This window comes from Tupaia chinensis, unplaced genomic scaffold (assembly GCF_000334495.1).
Source record: "Tupaia chinensis unplaced genomic scaffold, TupChi_1.0 Scaffold000381_1, whole genome shotgun sequence".
In the NCBI taxonomy this organism is placed as follows: Eukaryota; Metazoa; Chordata; class Mammalia; order Scandentia; family Tupaiidae; genus Tupaia; species Tupaia belangeri.
Window position 1 is genome coordinate 2,852,133 of NW_006159883.1, and position 23,886 is coordinate 2,876,018.

At 36.4% G+C, this 23,886-nt stretch overlaps 1 pseudogene; it reads left to right on the forward strand.

Moving 5' to 3' along the window:
- Positions 1-13,628: 13,628 nt before the first annotated feature.
- Positions 13,629-14,047, forward strand: LOC106735409 (peptidyl-prolyl cis-trans isomerase NIMA-interacting 4 pseudogene; annotated as a pseudogene).
- Positions 14,048-23,886: the final 9,839 nt, after the last annotated feature.

Below are 23,886 nucleotides of genomic sequence, written 5' to 3' on the forward strand. Positions count from 1 at the left end.
ACCGCTCTTTCTGAAGTGTGTCTCTGAGGGCACTCTGCCTTGTAGTGCCTGGGTAAGGTATGAATGCTCCACACCTGTGCAGTCAATCAAACTTCCATGGCAGGCACAACCAGCCAGCCAACTCTGAACTTCTGAACGAAATCTAAAAAAGAACCAGCAGAGATGAGGACAGAGAGGGATAAAGCCCTTGAACTGCTAAAGATGTTTCAGTACTTTCAATCTTTTAAGAATCAAGAATACGAAAACAAAGCAGATAGAGGAAGTTTTCATTTTGCTGGTGGAAGAATTGACATGAGCTCTCCGGATGAGGGCATGTAACTTTTATTTCTCAAAATATTCTTTAACATGTAAAACATCAGTTTACTCCTTAAGGCTTTCCATATAAAGCAAAGACTACCCTAGCATTTATGGACATAAAGGAGTAGCTGTTTTGGTTAAAAATAAGCCAACCAAAACAAACAAACAAAAAACAAAACGGGAAGAGGGTTGAGAGGCATTCTACAAAGAATAAAGAACACACTTAGACTGTGATCCCTACCCATTAATATTAGCTTTAAGTCATTTGACATGAGGAAAGCAGACAGGGAAAAAGAGTCACCTTACATGCTCCTGAGAGAATCATATTAAATATCCTTTTCTGCCACCCTAGTTACTCAGCATGCCCTGACAACCCAACCCAGAAGGAAGTAGGGGGACTCAACTAGGATTGCCATTTAGCTTCATAAGGCCACCATCTAATCCATTCTAAGCAAATATGAAGTAACCATCTTCCCCTAACTTTCATCTCTTTTATTACGTTCCTAGCGTGGTGTTAAGTGTGCACACAACTGATCTCACAACAAATCCAAATATAGAAGAAAATTGCTCTTTGGCTTTTAACGCATCTGCCTTATATAACTTTTATTTCATACAAATTACATATATCTATGTGTAATGTAAAAATTACATATTTGTATGTGTATGTACACATATGACTTTTTTCCACATATGACAATGGTTTCTGTTATAAGCAGGTTAAGAACTGATACCCCATTTTAGTAACTCTAATAAAAAATTTTGAAATGATGTTTTTTTATACATCAAAAGATTCTTTGGAGCCAGGAGCCAAGATAGTCTAATTATTTATATTAATGCTACCCAGTAGGGTAGCTGTTAGGCACATGTGGCTATACATATCTTAATTGATTAAATTTGAATAAAATAAAAATAATTCAGTTCTTCAATTACATTAAGGAACATTTTGAGGGACCAGCAGTTAGCGTAATGGCTATGTCACTGGACTCCCACATAGTCGATCGTGGTTTGCGTCCTGGACCCAGTGGCTTAAAACTCACGCCGGGCGCGGGTGCATGCGTGCCCAAGATCCCGAGAGGAGAATGGAGGAGAAGGGATTGCGGCGTGGCCATTCCTCCTGGGGGGTGATTTCTCGCTTTCTGTCTCTCTGTCTCTCTCTGCCTGTTTGGCGAGCACACATGCCCTATAGCAAAAACCTCTCAAAAAAAAAAAAAAGACACATTTTGAGTATTTAATCTAATATAGCTAGTGGCTAAATTAGTGCAGATATAGATTTCTATTATTGGTTAAAGTTTTATTGGGCAGAGCCAATTTAGAGCACATGGTTTCAACACAGCCTTTAAACTAATTATACTCTGTGATCTGGGAAAATGTCGTAATTTGTCTATGCTTCACTTTACTCATCTGTCGCTGAGTGGGACTGTTTACCAATTATAAATGCTTGTTGTGAAGATGAACTGTGATAATATATACAAAATAATTGTTACAGTATTGATATTATTCCAACATAATATTTAATAAATTATCATTATACTATATTACGCACTTACGAAATTGGTATTTGAACCAAGATCTCAATAGTTTAAGATATATGGAGATTGATCCCATAATGTAAAGGCAGTCAACTTTCTTCTTGTATTTTCATACAATCATAAATGATTTTTAGAGTTGTTCCACTCTTTTGAATTATTATTATTATAATCATTATTTTAATTTGTTTCAGGACATGTGCACTCTCCAGGGAGATAGAGAGAAAGGGAAAGAGAGGGAAAGTAAGAAATTACTCCTAAAGGAGAATGACCATGCTGCAATTGTTTCTCCATTCTCTTCTCAGGATTTTGGGCACATATGCAAGTGCATGGCATGTTTTTTCAAGTCACGGGGTCAGGATTCAAACTGCACAGTTAGCCACATGGGATCTGGCTGTCTTAACCTCCACACCACCTGCTGACCCTTGAAATATTGTTTATTACTTAATTATCTAATTTCTACCTTCCTCATCTCTTCTCACTTTAAACTCTGCTTTTTCTTTCCATTTTAGCAATGGGCTTTTCCAATTATTTAAACTGCATTAATGATAACTTTTCTTTTTTTTTTTTTTGGAGAGATTTTCACTGTAGGGTGCGTGCGCTCGCCAGACAGACAGAGAGAGACATAGAGACAGAAAGCGAGAAATCACCCCCCAGGGGGGATGGTCATGCCGCAATCCCTTCTCCTCCATTCTCCTCTCGGGATCTTGGGCACGCACGCACACGCGCCCGGCATGAGTTTTAAGCCACCGGGTCCGGGACACGAACCGCGGTCGACTACGTGGGAATCCAGCGACATAGCCATTACGCTAACTGCTGGTTCCCAATGATAACTTTTCTTCAAACCTTGTGTCTTTGTCTCTTTAAGAAGAAAAGGATTATATAAACAAAAATAAATTTGTATATTTAAATACATTTATAATGCAACATTGTCTTTTCACATTTTTTATTATAAATTGTTAATAAAAATGTAATGATTATACATTTTGCTAAAAGAAAAAAATAGTGAATAAAAAAAGAAACCTTGGTGGAACATTGTAAAATAATTAGAAATGGGACCAGCAGGTTGCATAATGGCTATGTTGCTGGACTCCCACATGTTGACCACAGTTGGAGTTCTGGACCTGGAGGTTTAAATTCATACCAGGCACATGTGCATACATGTCCAAAATCCCAAAAGGAGAATGGAGAAGGGATTGCAGCATGATATCCTCCCTGAGATGTGATTTCTCACTTTCTGTCTCTCTCTGGCAAGCACACATGAACGATAGTAAAAATCTCTCAAAAATCTTAAAAAATTTAAGTGGGTTAAGAGCTATAAATATTTTATTTATTGTATCATACATAAAGTAACTAACCTAAGATTAAGCAAAAATTTTTGATTATGGAGTTAATTAGTTATCACACATTTTGATTTTTCATTTAGCCATGAAGACAATGAAAACATCATCTTCCTGATTCTGATCTTTGCTATGTCCATGGTTTCATGCACTGAATTTCATTCTTTATTTACTATCATTTCATTAGTTACTATAAAGTCACTCTGAAAGCAAGATGGAGGAATGGATGGATGACAGACAGATAAATAATGATACAGATAGAAAGATCTAGAAGGTGATTACTTGTATTAAAAATGTTAGAAGGTTCAAATGGAAAATTTTACTCTCTATTCAATCCATAAACATGTCTCAGCCTTCCCAGAGCTTAGATATCTTTATTAAGACTTGTATTGGTACCAGCAGTTGACGTAATGGCTATGTCGCTGGATTCCCATGTAGTTGACAGTGGTTCAAGTCCCAGACCTGGTGGCTTAAACTCACACTGGGCGTGTGTGCGTGTGTGCCCAAGATCCCCAGAGAAGAATGGAGGAGAAGGGATTGCAATGTGGCCATCCCCCCTGTGGGGTGATTTCTTGCTTTCTATCTCTCTCTGTCTTTCTGGCGAGTGCATGTGCCCTATAGCAAAAACATCTCCAAAAATAAATAAATAAATAGACTTGTATTGTATTCAAGGAAACCTACAAAAGACCTTGTAGGGGAATAGTATAATTAGCTTTAGGCTAGTGCTCCCATAGAAAACAATTAGAAAAGCTAGATCAATAATAAAGATAATATATAAGACATCAGAGATAGCCAAGCCAATAAGAACCAGAGGCAGTTCAATTCAAGATAGACTAGAGTCTTACAAATATTTAAGGTTGTCTCTGGGAAAGGATGTCAGTTTTGGACATAGGGACTCAGAATCTGGTCCAGCCTAAAAAGAGCGTTGCTGTGGGGGGCACATTAAACAGCAGAACTTTTGGTGGTTACATGGAACTAGAGTGACAAAATTCGAGAAGAGAGGGACCTCAAATCCTACTTTTCACCCAAGATACTGGCTAAATTCCAAAATTTCATAGGAGAACTGGATACAAATTGTAAATTCAAACACAGAATTGTAAAGTGGAAGAACCTACATTTTGTTGATACTTAACAGACAAATATCTATAAGGAGATAACAGTTAAAAATCCTCAAATGCAAGTATCATTGACTAAAATAATCTGCAACAACTACTTTGCTACTGGAGATGCTTGATAGTCTGGGTTTAACTGGAGGCTGAGAATTCTGTCTTGGCTCTAGCACATGGGAAATAGATGAACCAGCAAAGATTCTGGCATTTGATTAGGCTTGGTGTGATAAACTCAATGACTTGAATAGATTCATGAGAAACTGATCTCCATCTTGAGACATTTGCTGGAGATGACCTTGTGCCCCTCCCCGCCCCATCCAGACACATGTTCCAACGAAGGGTCTTGCCATATGGTAGGTTGCCTGTGTCTGGAGGGCTTAATGGTTGGGACCTATGGCTCATCCTCTCCTCCACTCGCCTTTGAATTCTCAGGTTTGTTGCTTGGGACTTTGAGATGATTTTGTGCCCTCCCTGCCCCAGTCAAAAAGTCATTCCAGTGAAAGACTTTGCCATATGGCAGGCCTCCTGCAGCTGGAGGGCTTAGCAGCTGAAACCTGTGGCTCATCCCCTCTCCCACTCAACTTTGAACTCCTAGGGCTTCAGTGTTTTCTATAGCGACACATTATGCACCAGCACAATCTCTTTTTTGTTCTTCAATTGTAGCTTAGCAGCTTAATTTCAAGTGCACCTGTTTTCTAGAAACAGGGAGGACTTTGGGTAACTCAGGACCAGTGACAACAATGTAAGGTGAGCAACAGAGAGATAGAACAGAAGAGAGATTGCCAGTTGCCTACTCCTGCATGCCATTGAGCACTCGGAGATACCTGGAATTATTTAGGAAGAAACGTATAGATCACCAGATGACTAGAAACCATCGCAGAGGCACAAGAAATATGAGCAACACAAAAAAAATCTCTCTCCCAAGGGAGAACATGAATTCCTTATCATGCACAGATAACACAATGGAAATCATCGAAATGTCAGACAAACAATTCAGAATATTTGTAGTGACCTAACGAAATGAGATGTAAGAGAAAAGAGACAATGAGCTCCAGGAGATGAGAAAGTCCTTTCACAATTTGAAAAAAAGAAATAGACACCATAAAAAAGAATCAAACAGAATTGTTAAGGATGAAGAATGTGATACAAAATGGTTCAAGTCAGCGGCATTGCCGGACACCAGGCTGCCTGTGGCTACAGGCCCTAATGGCAAGGATCATAGCTCATCCCTGCCTCTATTCATCTCTGGAATTTGGGTTTGTTTCTTGGAACTTTAAGACAAACTTACACCCCTCCTCACCCCATCTGGAGACCAGTTCAAGCCAGCAGCATTGCCTAACACCAGGCTCCCTGTGACTGTAGGTGCTAATGGCCAGGACCCATCGCTCATCCTCTGCCCCTTCCCCACTTGCCTTTGGACTCTCAGAACTTCAGTGTTTTGAATAACTCCTGAGGTGAAGCTAACTAGCTCAGTTGAAGGCTTACCACTCCTTAGAAACAGGAAGGACTTAGGGTCACCCAAGACCAGTGACAGCAGTGCATGGTACTGGTGATCAGAGAGGCAGACCAGAAGAGAGATCACTAACTTTCTAATCCTGCACATCTTTTAACACTCAGAGATACCTTGAATAAGTTAGGAAGGAACATATACATCACCAAATGACTAGGAACAATCATAGAGGCTCAAAAAATATGAGCAACCAACAAAATGTCTCTCACCCAAGGAAAATCAAGCCCACATCACTCACAGTCAACACAATGGATGTCATGGACATGGCAGATAAGCAATTCAGAATATTTATAGTGACCAAACTAATTGAGATGGAAGAGAAAAGAGACAATGAGTTCCAGGAGATGAGGAAGTCCTTTCATGATTTGAAAGAAGACATAGACACCATAAAAAGAACGAGATGGAACTTCTAGGATTGAAGAATGTGATACAGGAAATCAAAACCTCCCTTGAAAGTATTAAAAGTAGATTAGATCAGGCATAATATCAAATCTCGAATGTAGAAGACAAAACATCTGACCTTGAAAAAAGTATCAAGAAGATTGAGAAAACAACCAAGAAAAATGAGGATAATATATGAGGAGTACTGGATACCATCAAGTGCCCCAACATCTGGATAACTGATATCACACAAGAGGAAGAAAACAATAAGGGTATTGATAATTTATTCCATAAAATCCTGGAAGAAAACTTTCCAAACCTAGAAAGGCATTCAAGTATCCAGACTTAAGAAGTACATAAGGCCTCAATAGAATCAACCCAAGAAGATCCTCTCCAAGGCACATCATAGCCAGATTGGCAAAAACAACAAAGACAAGATACTAAAGTTGTCAAGAGGGAAACATCAAGTTACTTACAAAGATCACCCCATCAGGCTAACATCGGATCTCTCACCAGAAACAATGCAGGCTAGGAAAGAATGGGGAAATATAGTCAAAGTGTCGAATGAAAAACAATTTCAACCAAGAAAACTATACCCAGCAAGATTATCTTTCATATGGGAAAAAAGAGAACATTCTCAGATAAGCAAAATCTAAAGGAATTTACCAACTCCAGACCAACTCTTCAAGAGCTTCTAAAGGGAGTGCTATAGCACATAAACTAAAATGTGAGACAGACAGTTACAAGAGAACAAAATGGGACCAAGAAAATGGCTCACTTAATGATAGAAACAGGTCCAAAAATATCTATAATAACATTGAATGTCAATGGATTAAATTCTCCAATTAAGAGACATAGACTGGCCTAATGGATAAAAAAAACAGCAACCCTCTGTCAGTTGCCTACAAGAAACTCACCTTATGGATAAAGATATACATAGACTAAAAGTGAAGGGCTGGAAAAAGATACTGCATGAAAATGGAAATCAAAAAGGGCTGGAGTAGCGATACTGATTTCAGACAAAATAGGCTTCAAGACAAAGACTGTAAAAAGAGAAAAAGAAGGGCATTATATAATAGTAAATGGGATAATCCAGCAAGAAGACATAACACTTATAAATATCTATGCACCCAACTCAGGAGCACCTAAATATGTGAAGGAAAGACTGCTGGAGCTAAAAGGAGAGATAAAGAGCAACATTTTAATTGTTAGGGATCTCAACACCACATTATCTCCTATAGACAGATCTACCAGGCAAAAAGTAAATAGAGAGATACAGGACCTAAGTAATACTTTAAATTGAATGGGCTTGATAGATATCTATAGAACTTTTCACTGTAAGACCACAAAATGTACACTTTTCTCACCCCAGTATGGAACCTTTTCAAAGACTGACCATGACCATATGTTAGGACACAAATCAAGCCTTTACAAATTCAAGGCATAGAAACTATGTCCAGCATCTTTTCTGATTATGATGGAATTTAATTTAAGATTAATTTCAAGAAACATCCTTGGGAACCAGCAGTTAGCGTAATGGCTATGTCGCTGGACTCTCACGTAGTCGACTGCGGTTCGTGTCCTGGACCCGGTGGCTTTAACTCATGCTGGGCACGTGTGTGTGTGTGTGCCCAAGATCCTGAGAGAGAGGAGATTGAAGGAGAAGGGATTGCGTCATGACCTTCCCCCCTGGGGGGTGATTTCTCGCTTTCTGTCTCTCTGTCTCTCTCTGTCTGCCTGGTGAGTGCACGCGCCCTATAGCGAAAACCTCTCCAAAAAAAGAAAAAAAAGAAAGAAAGAAAAGAAACATCCTCGAAAATACACAGACACATGGAAATTGAACAACTTACTTCTCAATGACTTCTTAACTACTGAAGAAATTAAGTCTGAGATAAAAAAAATTTATAGAAACAAATGATAATGAGTACATGAGTTCTGAAATGATGAGTACACAAGTTTTCATAATCTATGGGACATGACAAAAGTAGTCATAAGAGGGAAGTTCATAGCAATTAATGCACATAAGAAAAGGATAGAGAGGTGGCAAATAGACAAGCTAGCATCATGCCTCAGGGAATTGGAAAAATAACAACAACAAATGCCAGGCAAAAATAATAATAATAATAATAATAATAAAAGTTTGAGCAGAAATAAATGAAATAGAAAATAAATGAACCATACAGAAAATAAATCAAAGAAAAAGCTGATTCTTTAAAAAGATTAACAAGATTGACACACAACTGGCTAGACTGATAAAGAAGAAGAAAGAAAGAGAAAAATCAAATATGTGATGAAACTGGCAACATTACAACAGACATAATAGAAATACAAAATATTATTAGAGGATACTATGAGTGAGTATATGCCAACAAACAAGAGAACTTGGAAGAGATGGATAAATTTCTGGATGCATATAATTTACCAATATTGAATCAGGAGGACACAGAAAACCAGAATAGACCCATAACAAGCCAGGAGACTGAATCACTACTAAACAGCTCCCAAGAAAGAAAAGCTCAGGTCCAGATGGCTTCACTTCTGCATTCTACAAAACTTTAAAGAAAGAGTTAATCCATATTCTGAAATTATTTCTAAAGATCCAAAAGAAATGTTCCAAATTCATTTTATAAAGCTTCCATCATCCTCATTCCCAAAATATATAAGGACATGACAAAAGAGGAAAATTACAGGCCAATATTATTGATGAATATAGATGCAAAAATTCTGAACAAGATACTGTAGGGACCAGCAGTTGCCATACTGGCTATGTTGCTGGATTACCATGTAAATCATAGCTAACAATGTATAAAACAGATTATTCATCACAAACAGGTAGGCTTTATGCCAGGATGCAAGGGTGGTTCAACATACGCAAGACCATAAACAGAGTACACCATATTAACAGAAAGAAAAGTGATCATTTCAGTTGATGCAGAGAAAGAATTTGATAAAATATACCATCCCTTTATGATTAATACTCTTAGCAAGATTGGTATAGAAGGGTCATTCTTCAATACAATAAAAGCCATCTATGAAACACCTATAGCTAACATACTGAATGGGGAAAAGCTAAAAGCCTTTCTACTAAAAACTGGTACTAGACAAGGCTGTCCACTTTCTCCACTGGTTTTCAATATAGTACTGTAAGTATTACCAATGAAATCAGAAAAGATAATTATATAAAAGGCATTTGAATAGGCAAAGAAGAGTTGAAATTATTTGCAGATGACATAATGGTATACTTAAAATATCCAAAGGTTTCCATGAAAAAACTTCTAGACGTAATAAATGATACAATAAAGTGTGAGGATACAAAATCAACATCCAAATATCTATAGCATTTCTATATACAAACAACAAGTGTAATGACCTAGATCTGAAGAAAGGAATCACTTTTACCATAGCCACAAAATGTATAAGATACCTAATAGGGGACCAGCAGGAGGCATGGTGACTAAGGTGCTGGACACTCCCATGTGGCTGACCATGGTTTGAGTCCTGGACCTGGTTGCTTGCTTTCTCACTTTCTCTCTCACTCTCTCTGTCTCTCTCTGGTCAAATAAAAATAAATGAATGAATAAATAAAATTAAATAAATAATTATTCTAAAAACGATACCTAGGGATAAACCTAACTAAGGAAGTCAAAGTTCTTTACAAAGAAAAATGTGAAAATCTAAAAAAAGATATTGAAAATGACCACAGAAAATGGGAGGACATCCCATGTTCCTGAATTGGAAGAATTAATATAATCAAAATGGCTATGCTACCCAAATTAATGTACATATTTAATGCAATTCCAATCAAAATACCAGAGACATTCTTCACATATCTAGAAAAGACAGTAATAGAATTTGTCTGGAATCATAAAAGATCTCATATTGCCTAAGCAATCCTGCACAAGAAGAGTGAAGTGGGCAACATCTCACTCCCTGACTCCAAAAGTTGTGATAATCAAAACAGCATAATATTGGCACAAAAACAGACAGGTGGACCAATGGAATAGATTAGGGACCCCAAAACTTACAGGCAACTTATTTTTGACAAAGAATGCTAGTTAATCCAATGGAAAAGGAAAAATCCTTTACCAAATGGTGCTGGAAAAACTGGGTATCCACCTGCAAAAAGATGAAACTGGATCCCCATTGCTTACCATTAACAAAAAGTAACTTAAAGTGGATCAAACATCTGAACCTTTGACCTCAAACTATAAAACTACTGATGTAAAATACTGGGGAAACTGGGAGAAATTAGAGTAGGCAAAGACTTCTTAAATAAGACTTTCAAAGCACTGAAATAATTCCTAAATTAGTCAAGTGGAATTATATCAGATTAAGAAGTTTCTGCACAGCAAAGGATACAGTAATTAATGTGAATCAACAACCTTTGGAATGGGAGAATATTTTTGTAAACTGTGCCTCAGATAAGAGACTGGTAACTAGAGAAGCATATGTGGAAATGCTCAACATCCCTCATCATAAGGGAGATGCAGATTAACACCACAATGAGATATTACCTAACTTCTGTCAGAATGATAAAGATTAAAAATACAAAAAATGATAAATGTTGGTGCAATTGTGGTGCAAGGGGTACTCTCCTATACTGTTAATGGGTACGTAAATTGTTCTAGTCACTGTGGAAAGCAATATGAAGGTTCCTCAAGGATCTACAAACAGAACTACCATTTGATCCAGTAATCCCACCTCTGTGTATCTACCCAACAGACGGGAGAATGCTGTTAAAAAAGTGCTTTCACATCCATGTTTATTGCAGCATTATTTACGATTGCTAAGACATGAACTAACCCAAATGTTCATGAACGCATGAATGAATTGAAAAAGTGTTGCTCATATACTCCATGGAATACTACTCAGTCTTAAAAAAAAAGGTAAGACCCTGGAATTTGATAGAAAGTGGCCAAATATGGAAGACTTATTGCTGAGTTAAGGAAGCCAGAGTATGAAAGAAAGATTCTGTATGTATCCACTTACTGTATGCTGACTATTTGCACTCGGTGGTAGAGACTGAAATACTGGAAGGCCTAAAAGCAGTGACAATAGTTATGGACCCTGAAGATAGTGTGGAATGAGGTGGGAGAAAGGGAAAAGTATAGGAAAGGAAATCAGGGAGAAAAAACAAAGAGGCATGATGTTTGTGGGACACAGATATGGTTTATTACCTGTTAAGATAACATGTATAGTATTCTCAACTGGACTGGTCTGAGAAGTATTTCATGTTGGGTAAATTCTTTTTACAAGCCAAATGATGTATAGTAATCGAATGTTTAAAATAATAATAATAAATAATAAAATAAAAATACATTTATAAAATTTGGAAGCTTCACTAAGTGTGAGGCTAAATACTCAAACTGAAGATCCCATAAAAGTAGTGTAGGAAATTCTATGGTTGTAAAGAATAAAAGGATCTCAATGAAACCCTAAATTAAGATCATCAGTCTTAATAACTTATGGAATAACTTAAGCTACAGGTGAATGGCCCTTCCTTTTTCCTCACTCTATCGGCATTTTTCTTCTTTCTTTAACTTTCTTTAAACAATATCACTAACATTTTATAAATAGATGGTATCAATGATTTTATTAGGTGATTTACATTTATATTTTATTTTTCTAGAAAACAAAAAATATTGGTGTTTTAACCATTTATAGAAAGGAAAATGATGATGAGTGAAGTTAAGTAACTTCTCCAAAAACAAAAGTTCTTCATTAGCAAAATTGCCAATTGGACATTTGGATGATTTGAGATATGTTTAGATTATTTGGGATTTTATCTATCTTGATCTTAATCTAAACATTTTATCTAATTACTATTATGTATGCTGGGTGATGTACATTGAAAGTTATCAATTGTTTTACATAAATTCTGCCGTTAAGGTTTCATGTGTATAAGCCTGTAATAGGTAGACTCTGTCAAGGCCTTCTCTGTGCATGGTAGCATATAAAGCTATAATGGGAATAGGGACTTTAAATCTGGAACAACTATAATACCTGAAGCAATGAGACCCATCTAATATTTTAAGAACTAAAGAACAAACAAATGGGGCCGAATGGTTTTTCAGTGATAATAAAAATGCTCTATGAAGCTAATCCACATGGGTCGGTTCTGGGTTTGTGTCTGAAAACCATGAGTCTTCTGGGCACTTGTGTACCCATGGTCCGGGGCTGGCTGAACCTGGAGGAGAATTGAAATGTCAAGACTCTGTTGAGGGGGTTGTCTCTCTGCCTCTTTCTTTTGTTCATGGAAGAAGTAAATAAAAAAAAAATTTAAAAAGAACAAAGACTCAAGTGTTACATTATTAACTATGATACATGAAATATTACCCTCTCAATTAGAGTTTAGCAATCTGCTTTGAATATTGTTGGTGGCATGACCCATTCATTTGTCATGTGAGCAGGATTAGGGTGTTTGTAACTGCATTGTGGCTTATTTAATTAACTATAATCTTCACCTGTTCAAGTTTAATTCCTTTAAAATTATGAAATGATATTAAGTTAGTAGATGGCCTTGAGTATGAATAATGCCTCCAGGCACAGATGACTCATATTTAAATCATATCTCATGGTCTTAAATGGGGTGACCATGAAATTTATCATGCAAGTCAAAGAACTTTTGGGAGTGAAAGAAGTACCATTAATAACTCTGCCAACACAACAGCATAGCTGGGATGTTCCAGAGCAAACAGAGAGATATAAATACCTGAATAATAAGCCAAATATAGGCCCTCTTATCTCACCAGTGGAATACCCAATGAAGATTTTTAATAATCTAGTTTATAATATAAATACTTAAAATAAAAAATGTTCTTTATTAAGTGCTTTAGAGTGTAGTGCAACCCTTTCTATTAAATATAATTTGAATTAGGCTTTTTAAAAGGATTTCTATCAACTTCCAATTATAATAGTGAAACACACCAATACATAATACTATCAATTACTAATAGAGAGAAAGAATGTATGTGTAATGTATGTGTAAAGATGAGCAAGAGCATGGAGAAGAAGATGAAAAGGAAAAAAATAAAAATAAGAGAAGATACTTTCAGATTTGTTCAGAATGTTTAATGCTAATTATTATTGAGAGAAGCCAATACGAACCACAGTTTTGGATCATTTATTGCATAGAATGCCTTTGGAATCAGAAGAGGATAAACAGCGCCCCCAAATAACAGAGAAATATTTAGATATACCCTCAGTTTCATTTTGTTTTGAACAAAACAGGGAGGTCTTTCTTAAAGTCCATGTGAAATAACTTCTGGACTAACATAAGCTATAGTCCTGATTCATCGGTACCCCTACCTCTGTCATTATATATCTATGCACACACTACACTTCTCAAGACAGATGGGAAAAGATGGGGGTGAGATGTTAGGCTTCTAAAGAAACAATTTAGAGAATACCAAGTGGACCTCTTTAATATTCCATGATTTGCACCATCAAAAGGAAAGTTTGGACTGTTCATCAGCAAGTCTTCAAGATGCCACCCAAAGGAAAAAGTGGTTCTGGAAAGGGGGGTAAAGAGGGAGCGGCACCTGGGAGTAATACTGCTGACAAGAAGTCACAGGGTCCCAAAGGTGGTGGCAATGCAGTAAAGGTCAGACACATTTTATGTGAAAAAAACACAGCAAAATTATGGAAGCCATGGAAAAGTTAAAGTCTGGAATGAGATTCAATGAAGTGGTCACACAATATAGTGAAGATAAAGCCAGGCAAGGGGATGACTTGGGTTGGATAACCAGAGGATCCATACCGTGATGATTCCAAGAAGCAGCATTTGCCTTGCCAGTCAGTGGGATGGATAAACCTGTGTTTACAGACCCACCAGTTAAGACAAAATTTGGATATCACATTATCATGGTTGAAGGGAGAAAATAAAATTATATGAAAGACTGAAAATAAAAGGAAAGTTTAACATTGCATATGACAACCTAGATTAGGATGGTAAAGGCATAGGGTAGAACTTTGCACACTATGAAAAATTTATTTTAGGTGTAGTTCAGAGGGAAAAAGAAAAAAAAATGGAGAAGAAAAATTTGATACTCTATTTAAAGGAAATGCCAAGTGTCAATCAATTTTAAACCAAAGCAAATAAAGTTAAAAAAATCAGTATGTTATAAAAAGGCACTAATGCACAAAAGTAAAGGGCATTGACTTGAAAAGAACCATAACTTCTTAAACTGATTAATTTATTCTGAAAGGCAAGAAAAATTTACAAGTTATATTCTCAGTGGGCTCAAAAATATTTGGAAAGTGAAGTGTTATGAGAGGCTGTTAGTACGTTGTGAATAAGATGAAATGAAAAAGGTGAAGTTTAAAATGTGCTGCAAGAAAAATGCAAAATTCAATTTAAATAAAAGTTTTCAAGATAGTAAAGGGCATATATAAACAAATTAAATTCAACCAATATAATGGGGAAATTTTTGAGAATTTGTTTCCATGATGAAGGAACAAACTCAAAGAGGTAAAAAGGATACCCTAGATAATGATGGATAAGAAGGACAGAGATATGATCAAATAAACATAACTATTTCAAAAGAAAAAAAAGAGAACCATACCAAGGAAATAAGTAATTAAATATACAAGAAATGAAAAAAGGTTTTAAGCTGAAGAAAGATTGGAGATGACAAAATATGTAGTGTACTTATAAGGGAAAAATTCATTATGCATGCTATAATGATAAACGGTGATTGGATGCATAAAAATACATAAAATAAATAAAAAACAAAGACTCATCAAGAAGCATGGATATTCCCTTATACCGTTTTTAAAGTTTTGTTATTTTATTTATTTGTTTATTTGTTTACTTATTTTTGCCTTATGGCCTGTGCTCTCACCCAGGAGAGAGAAAGAGACCTACATCATTTCAAACTGGAATATCAAAGATAAAAACACCCTGAAAGCAGCAAGAGTTAAACACACGTGTATGCAGACACATGCACATGCGTGTGCACACACACACACACACACACACACACACCCTGCCTGCTCAGGTCCATTTGCCAAGGTGTAGTAGTAATACAGTGCAGTCATGCAATTCTGGAGCCATAAAGGAAGGCCTGGGGATTGGGTCCGAGATTGTTCTGAACATGGCAGGCATGCCCACTGTACCTGTCATCCTGACTGGGTGGAAGGCTTCTCGGTATGGGGAGATCTCCATGTGTTGAGATCCTATTGATATTACCCATTTCTACCTCTTTTACTCTTTATATCTCTCTAATTAAACAAGTAGGGACCAGCAGTTGGAGTAATGGCTATGTCACTGGACTCCCTTGTGGTCAACCGTGATTCGAGTCCTGGACCTAATGGCTTAAACTCATTCTAGGTGCGTGTGCGTGCATGCCCAAGATCCTGAAAGGAGAATGGAGAAGAGGAATTGCAGTGTGGCCATTCCCCTCTGCGGGGTGATTTCTCACTTTCTGTCTCTTTGTCGCTTTCTGTCTTTCTGGCCAGCGCACGTGCCCTATAGCAAAAACCTCTAAAAAAAGAAAGAAAGAAAGAAAGAAGAAAGAAAGAAAGAAAGAAAGAAAGAAAGAAAGAAAGAAAGAAAGAAAGAAAGAAAGAAAGAAAAAGTAATAAATAAACAAACTTCAAAGGAAAACAAAACAAAACTTCACTTACCGAGTAGCAAAGATGAGAATTATATCTGGGACTCCATGCAACCTGGTGGTTAAGGGAAGCCAGATAGTACATCCTTGCCCCGACAGCTTGAAAAACCATCCATGAGAGGATGTGTTTGTGTGCTCCCAAATCCCAATAAGGTGAAGAAATTGAAGAAAAGAGAATACAATGTGACCCCTGGTGAGTACTCTCTCCCCTCTGTCTCTCTAACTGGTGAACACACACACCCACTGGCAACAGAAGAAAAAGAAAGAAATATGAGAAAGAAAGAATTACGTCTGAATTGTGTTCAGAAGTCCTACAAGCAAGAAGACTATGGAATTAAATACTTGAAGTGTTGAGAAAAAGACCCCACCAACATAGAACTGTATACTGTGAAATTATCTTTCAAAAGTGAAAGACAACAAAACCCTCTCAAGCAAAAAATTGAGGAAATTGGTTGCCAGTAGATTTTTCTTATGAGAAATAATAGAAAAAACCTTTTAGAAAGAAAGAAAATGATACAAGTCAGAAACTCATTTCTACGTAAAGAAAGAAAAAAGCAATAAGTAAAGGTAAATTGAACTTTTCTTTCTTGTATTCTTCTCTTACCTAGTATATATTTTTCAAAATAATAACATCAATAATGTATTTGATTATAAATGCTTATACATGTGTGCATTTAGGTGTAAACATACTTATACATAAGTGAAAGGAATTACAGCAATGATACAGGGGACAGGATAGAGGAATTAGAATTGTCATTATAAGCTACTTGCATTACTCATGAAGTGAAATAACGTTGTATGACAGTACATTTGGATTCGTTGTACATGTATGTTGCACACTTGAGTGCAACAACTAAAAAACATTTTAGAAAGAAAAATTTTAAGAAAACAGAGAAATTAAAATCACACAAAATGTTCAATTAATACCACCAAAGGCATAAAGAGTGGAAAAATAGGAAGAAAAAAATAAGAGCAGCAAATAGAAAGTAATGAATATGGTAGTTTTAATCTAACTATATCGGTAATCATTTTAAATATCAGCATAAATACGCAAAATAAAGAAACATAGATTCTCAGTTTAGATTATAAAAGAAGACCAAATGACATGTTACCTATAGGAGATACACTTTAAATGTAAAAACACATATAGAATAAATGCAAATGAATTTTTTTTTGAGAGGTTTTCGCTATAGGGCGTGTGCGCTCGCCAGACAGACAGAGAGAGACAGAGAGACAGAAAGCGAGAAATCACCCCCCCAGGGGGGATGATCATGCCGCAATTCCTTCTCCTCCATTCTCCTCTCAGGATCTTGGGCACGCACGCACGCACATGTGCCCAGCGTGAGTTCTAAGCCACCGGGTCCGGGAGGCGAACCGCCATCGACTACGTGGGAATCCAGCGACATAGCCATTACGCTAACTGCTGGTTCCCATGGATTTTTAAAAAAAGATGTATCATGATAACACCAATTAAAATAATGTAGGGGGGCAACAGGTGGCATGGAGATTAAGACACTGGATCCCACATGGCTGGCTATGATGTTCAAGTCCCCAGACCTGGTGGCTTGAAAGTCATGCTGAGTACGTATTCATGTGTGCCTAAAATCATGATAGGAGACTAGAGGAGAAGGAATTTTGGTGTGACCATCTTCATTTCAGGGTTTTTCTCACTTTCTCTCTCTTTCTCTGTCTCTCTCTGTTGAGTACACATGTCCTATAATAAAAAATAAATAAAAAAGAATGCAGAAATAGCTATATTAATTTCAGAAGGAGTAGTTTTCAGACAAAGGGAAGTTATCAGATATAAAGAGAATTAGTACATAGTGATAAAAAAATCAATTATACAAGAAAGTATAAAAAAATTTAATGTATGTGTATCTAGAAAATATTGTGTCAGTTTATGAGAGGCAAACACTGATAGATCTACAATGACAAATAGATTAATTCACTATTAGGGTTGGAGACTTCATCACCTGTCTAGCAGAAATGAACAGGTTCAAGAGACAGAAAATCAGTGAGGACATAGTTAAACTCAACACCTACAGACTATTTTATCCAACAATAGCAGAATCTACATTCTTTTCAAGCTTACATGGATCATTCAACAAAACAGAACATATCACCTTAAATTTAAAAGCATGGGTATTATACAGAGTCTGCTTTCAGACCACAACAAAATTAAGCTAGAATTAATAACATATAAATAATTGGAAAAGCCCCGAATTTGTGAATGTTAAACAACACACTTCTAAATGATGCACAAGCCAAAGGAAAACAAATGAAGACAATTTTAAAAATATTTTAAACTAAACTAAAATGAAAACATAACTTTCTAAAATTTGTACACAGAGAGCATGTACATGCCTGCCCAATATCCTGACAGGATTTTGGAGAAATAAAGGGACTGTGGTATGGTCACAATCCATTGGATGGGTACTTTCAATCTCTCTCTCTCTCCTGGCAAGCACATATGTCCCCCAGCAATTTAAAAAAATTGTAGTCAGCTGATTTTGACAAAAAAGCACATGAAGAAAATATGGTCTTTTCAACAGATGATAGTAGAATAATTAGATCTCCACATACAGAAAATTAAGCTACACATAGACCTTATACAAAAATGAACTAAAAAAAATGAACTCACATGGATAACAAACCTGAACATTAAATGTAAAACTATAAAACTCTTAAAAAAATGACATAGGAGAAAAATCTAGATGAACTGGACTTTGGCAGTCACATTTTAGATATTACACTAATGACACAATCCGTCGATGACACAATTGATAAGGTGTGATTCACTAAATTATTATATTTATATTCCATGAAAGACACTGTGAAGAGAATGAAAAGACAACCCACAGACTAAAGGGAAAAATTACCAAAGGTAGACCTGATAAACGACAGTTAACTAAAAATGATGAAACCTTTTAAAACTAAATAAGAAAACAAACAACAATTAAAAAATAGGGCACAGATGTTATCAGACACTTCACTAAAGATGGTATAATGATGGCAAATAAGTATCTTCACCAGAAAAAATCACATTGGAATACCACTGCACACCTATCAAAATGGTCATATGATCTAGCAAACACACCCCTTGGTGTCTACTCAAAGGCAAGAGAACTTACATCCACATTAAAGTAGTGTAAGCAGATTTACTTATAATTGTCTGAGCCTGAAAGCAACAAACATAGGGAACCAGCAGTTAGCGTAATGGCTATGTCGCTGGACTCCCACGTAGTCGACCGCGGTTCGCGTCCCGGACCCGGTGGCTTAAAACTCACGCCGGGCGCGTGTGCGTGCGTGCCCAAGATCCCGGGAGGAGAATGGAGGAGAAGGGATTGCGGTGTGACCATCCCCCCTGGGGGGTGATTTCTCGCTTTCTGTCTCTATGTCTCTCTCTGTCTGTCTGGCGAGCGCACGCGCCCTATAGTGAAAAAAAAAAAAAACCTCTCAAAAAAAAAAAAAAAAGCAACAAACATACTGTGCAATAGGTGAATGGATAAACTGTGGTACATTCAACTATAGATAATTATTCAGCGTATAAAGAAATGGGCTCTCTATCCATGTAAAGACATGGAGGAAACGTAAATGTATACTATTAAATGGAAGACGTCAATCTGTAATAATATAATATTCTGCAAAAGGAAAAAAAAAACTTAAAAAATAGTAAATAAAACCTGTGGTAAACAGGCGTTAGTGAGGGGAGGAAAGGGATGGACATGCAGAGCACAGAGAATTTTTTATTTTTGGTTTTTACTATAGGACATGTGTGCTCACCAGAGAGGTAGAGGGAGTGGGAACACGAGAACATGAGAAATCATTCCCTGAGGAGATGGACACACTGAAATCCCTTCTCCTCCAGTCTCTTCTTGGGATTTTGGTCACACAGGCACACACACCAGCCTTTTTCAAGCTGCAGGGTCAGGACTCAGAACTGCGCAGCCAGCCCTGGGGTATTCAACACTTCATCTCCAAACCACCTACTGACCCACATAGAGCATTTTTAGAGAAGTGAACCTTCTCTGTATTATGTTACAATAATGAATACATGTTAAACATTTGTCCAACTCTTAGAATGTTTAACAGTGGTAGCGAATCCTAGTGTAATCTATGAATTTAGGAAACAAATGCACCATTTTGGTGAGGAATATTGATAATAGGAGAGGCTATGAATGTATGGAGAAGAGGTATACAGGAAATCTCTGTACCTACTGCTTAGTTTTGCCATGATCCTTAAATTGATCTAAAAAATACTACTGAAGGATCCAGCAGGTGGTGTGGTGGTTAAGGGCACTGGACTCCCACATGGCCAGTCGCAGTACGAGTCCTGGACCTGGAGGCTTGCTTTCTTACTTTCTCTCTCTCTCATTCTCTCTCTCTGTCCATCTCTGGTCAAATTAAAATAAATACATAAATAAATAAAAATAAATTAAGTAATTATTTTAAAATATTACTGTAACATTTAGGATTAATGTAATAAATGATATATAACTGAAAAAATATATTCATGAGGTAAATTTGAACCATTCTAAATAAATTTTAAAAAACTATGTTAAAACCTTGAAAGACTCGGTATTGCTAGGATGTCTTCTCTCAAACTGATACATAAAATCTGTAACATTACAATCTAAACCTGCCACTACCAGCACAACCAAAATGGAGGACCCACAAAGATGCAAGTGAGATAAAACATGTAAGACAAGCCATGATCTTTAACAGAGAAGCTAGGGGGCTTACAGTCTTAGAGGAGTGTGGCCAAGACTGATTGATTCTCTGGTTATTTATTGAGGAAAGGGCGCCAGAGAGGCAGTTCCCATTTGCTGAAGGCATTGCAGCTGTTGAATAGCGGTAGGACTCTGAAACATCTTTAGGGAACAGGTGGAACTTTTGATTTGGCCGATGTGATCATGTGTTCCTGTATTCAGGACAGAGTGAACAGTGTTCTGTGTTTTCTCACTCTGACACTAACCATCTCAAGGTCAGACTGATTTGTAACACAAACCCTAGCAGAATTTCTTGTTTTTCTAAAAAAATTAACAAAACAATTCTAAAATAATATACAATGCAAGGTACCACATATAGCCAAAAGAATCTTGGAAAATCAAATGTGGAAGACATACTCTACATAACTAATGTTTACTATAAAGCCATAGTAATCAAGACAATGTGGTGTTGGTGAAGAACAAAAAAATAAATTACTGAATAAGTTTAGAGTATGGGAAATAAATTTCCTTTAATAGCAAAATTATTTTCATAAGAGTACCAAAACAATTCTGTAGGGAACTTCTTCTCAGAAAGTGGTGCTGACTGGGACAACTAGTCATTCATGTGACAATGAAAGAACTTTGACTTCAACTTTAAGTGAGTTGACAGTGAAATAATAGATTTACATGTAAAACCAAAAACTGTAACACTTCTAGAGGAAAACAAACGAAAATCTTTGCAACCCTAGAATAGGGAGAGAGTTCTACACCACAGAAAGCACTAACCATAAAATAAAACAATATGCTAAAATATATTTGATAAAAATTAACAACTTCTGTCATTCAATAACTCTAACAAAAATATATATAAGTGAGTCTTAGGGTGGGAAGAAATATTTGCATCACATAAACTGATAAGGGACTTATGCCCTCAATATGTAAAGAATGCCTACAAGATAATAAAAAGATAGACATCCCATAAAAAATGGATAAATAGTTAAACACTTAATAAAACACAAAAAATGTCCAAAAACCACATGAATAATGTTCAGCACCCTTAGTCATATGGAAAATCAGAACTAAAACTATTTTGGGTCAGCAGGTATCATGGTGGTTGAGGCACTGGACTCTCACAGGGTTGACCATGGTTCGAGTTCCGGACTTGACAGCTTGCTTTCTCACTTTCTTTTTCTCTCTCTCTCTGATCAAGTTAAAAATAATAATAACAAATAAAAATATAAATAATCTCAAAAAACTATCCCAAGATATGACTCATATGCACTAGGATAAAATTAAAACAGTGATCGCAAATGATGTTGGAGAAAAGGAAGAACTGAAATTCTCACATATTGATGATTAGAGTGTAAAATGGTCCAAACACCTCAAAAGTCTGGGATGGTTTCTTAAACCTTTAATTGTTTACTCACTGTATGTCCATTCCTACATATTTAGCCAAAATGGTGAAACTATATCTACAAATAAGATGTGAAAGATGACTTACAGAAATTTATCTCTCAAAAGCCCCAAATTAAACAGCCTAGCTGTCCATAAATATGAGAATGAGAATATATCAATTCTAGTTATTTACATCATTAAATACTACTCAACAATAACAACACAGGACAAAATATAGACAACAGCATTCAATATGAATGAATGCCAGAAACATTGAGAAAAAGAATGGAAAAGGGCATACTGCATGACGGAACTTTAGGAAGTTCCAGAATAAGCAAAATTAATATGTATAATTAAAATCAGAGTGTAGTTACACCTGGATCAGGGTGATTGATAATGTGCACAAGAACACATTCTGTGGCAATGTTAATTCAATGTCGAGATTGGTGAAAATTTACATTTAAGGGTTGTATCTTATTAGGTTTAAATTGCATTCTATAAAATGTGGGGGAAAATATCAATTCATTAAAATGTAAAATACAGAATTGATTAAAAATATAACACAAATTTTAGTGTGTATTTTTAGTACTTACATACAGGAAAAACTAGGAGGGGAAATAATCATGTGTCTACATAAAAAAATCACAAAGGGAACAAAAAAGAAGCAAAACATTTATGGGACATAAAAATGGAAAATTATCTGTTGATGATAACATATATGACAATACCTTTAACTGGGATAACTTATTTTTCCACGAAAGAGACTGACAGGGAGACAGAAGGAGAAGCAGACACCTCTGGTCTCAGCTAGCCAAATCACATTTTAAGCATGTGCTTGTAGCGTGGTCAGGGAGGCTCCAGGACATGAACCTTTCCCATGCGGGTCCAGTGGAGTTACCACTGTACCATTACCTGGCTTGGAGTATCAAAGAGTTTTATATTCCTTAAACTTTTCTTCATTTTCCATGAGAAAATCAATGACTAGATTTATAACACAAACAACGTCATAAGTCTTTTTAACTTTTTCCCAAATAGCAGATATTTTGTCATCATCAGATGATGCACATTTAGGAATAGATGAACTTTTCAGGGAAATTTTTTTTTTTTTTTTTTGGAGAAATTTTCGCTATAGGGCGCGTGCGCTCGCCAGACAGCCAGAGAGAGACAGAGAGACAGAAAGCGAGAAATCACCCCCCAGGGGGAATGGTCACGCTGCAATCCCTTCTCCTCCATTCTCCTCTCGGGATCTTGGGCATGCACGCACAGGCGCCCTGCGTGAGATTTAAGCCACGGAGTCCGAGACGCGAACCACGGTCGACTACGTGGGAGTCCAGCGACACAGCCATTACACTAAATGCTGGTTCCCAAGGGAAATATTTTTTTAGGTCTTAATTTTTTGTTGACTACATATGTGAATAAGAAAGATCTAGTTTGTTTATAGAGGTATTTTTATTATCTCTTCCTCCTAACCTGTGCATGCCGTTCTATTTTCTAGCATTACACGTGTTTGAGAAGTACTCTGAATGCAGCTTGATATTTATTGCTTTGTATATGACTGATTTTCTAGCCAGAATGCTTACAGCTTTTTCAATTCTTTATCCTCAATATTTAAGATTTCTTAATGAAAGAAGTAACTCAATGAAAGATGATAATAAAAATTCTAGAAATGAGCATCATGAGCATTATGTATGTGCCAGTTACATTCTAAGCATATTGAAAACATCAATATAATCTTCATAAGAAATATATGAAGTAATATATGAGTAAGTTCTACTTCGTTTGCTTTAATGAAAACCAAAAAAAAAAAAAAGATGTGTGGAGATGTTAAATATTTTTCCCAGTGTATTTTGCCCAGTGCATAATTGTCAGAAACCGGATCCGAACAGTCTGGTGCCACAATCAAGTGTTTACCAGATTGTATTTTATTCTTTGTAATAACGGGCAAATTATTTAATCTGAAATAATCTTTCAGAAATAATTACATAAAACTGTTGTTAAATGAACT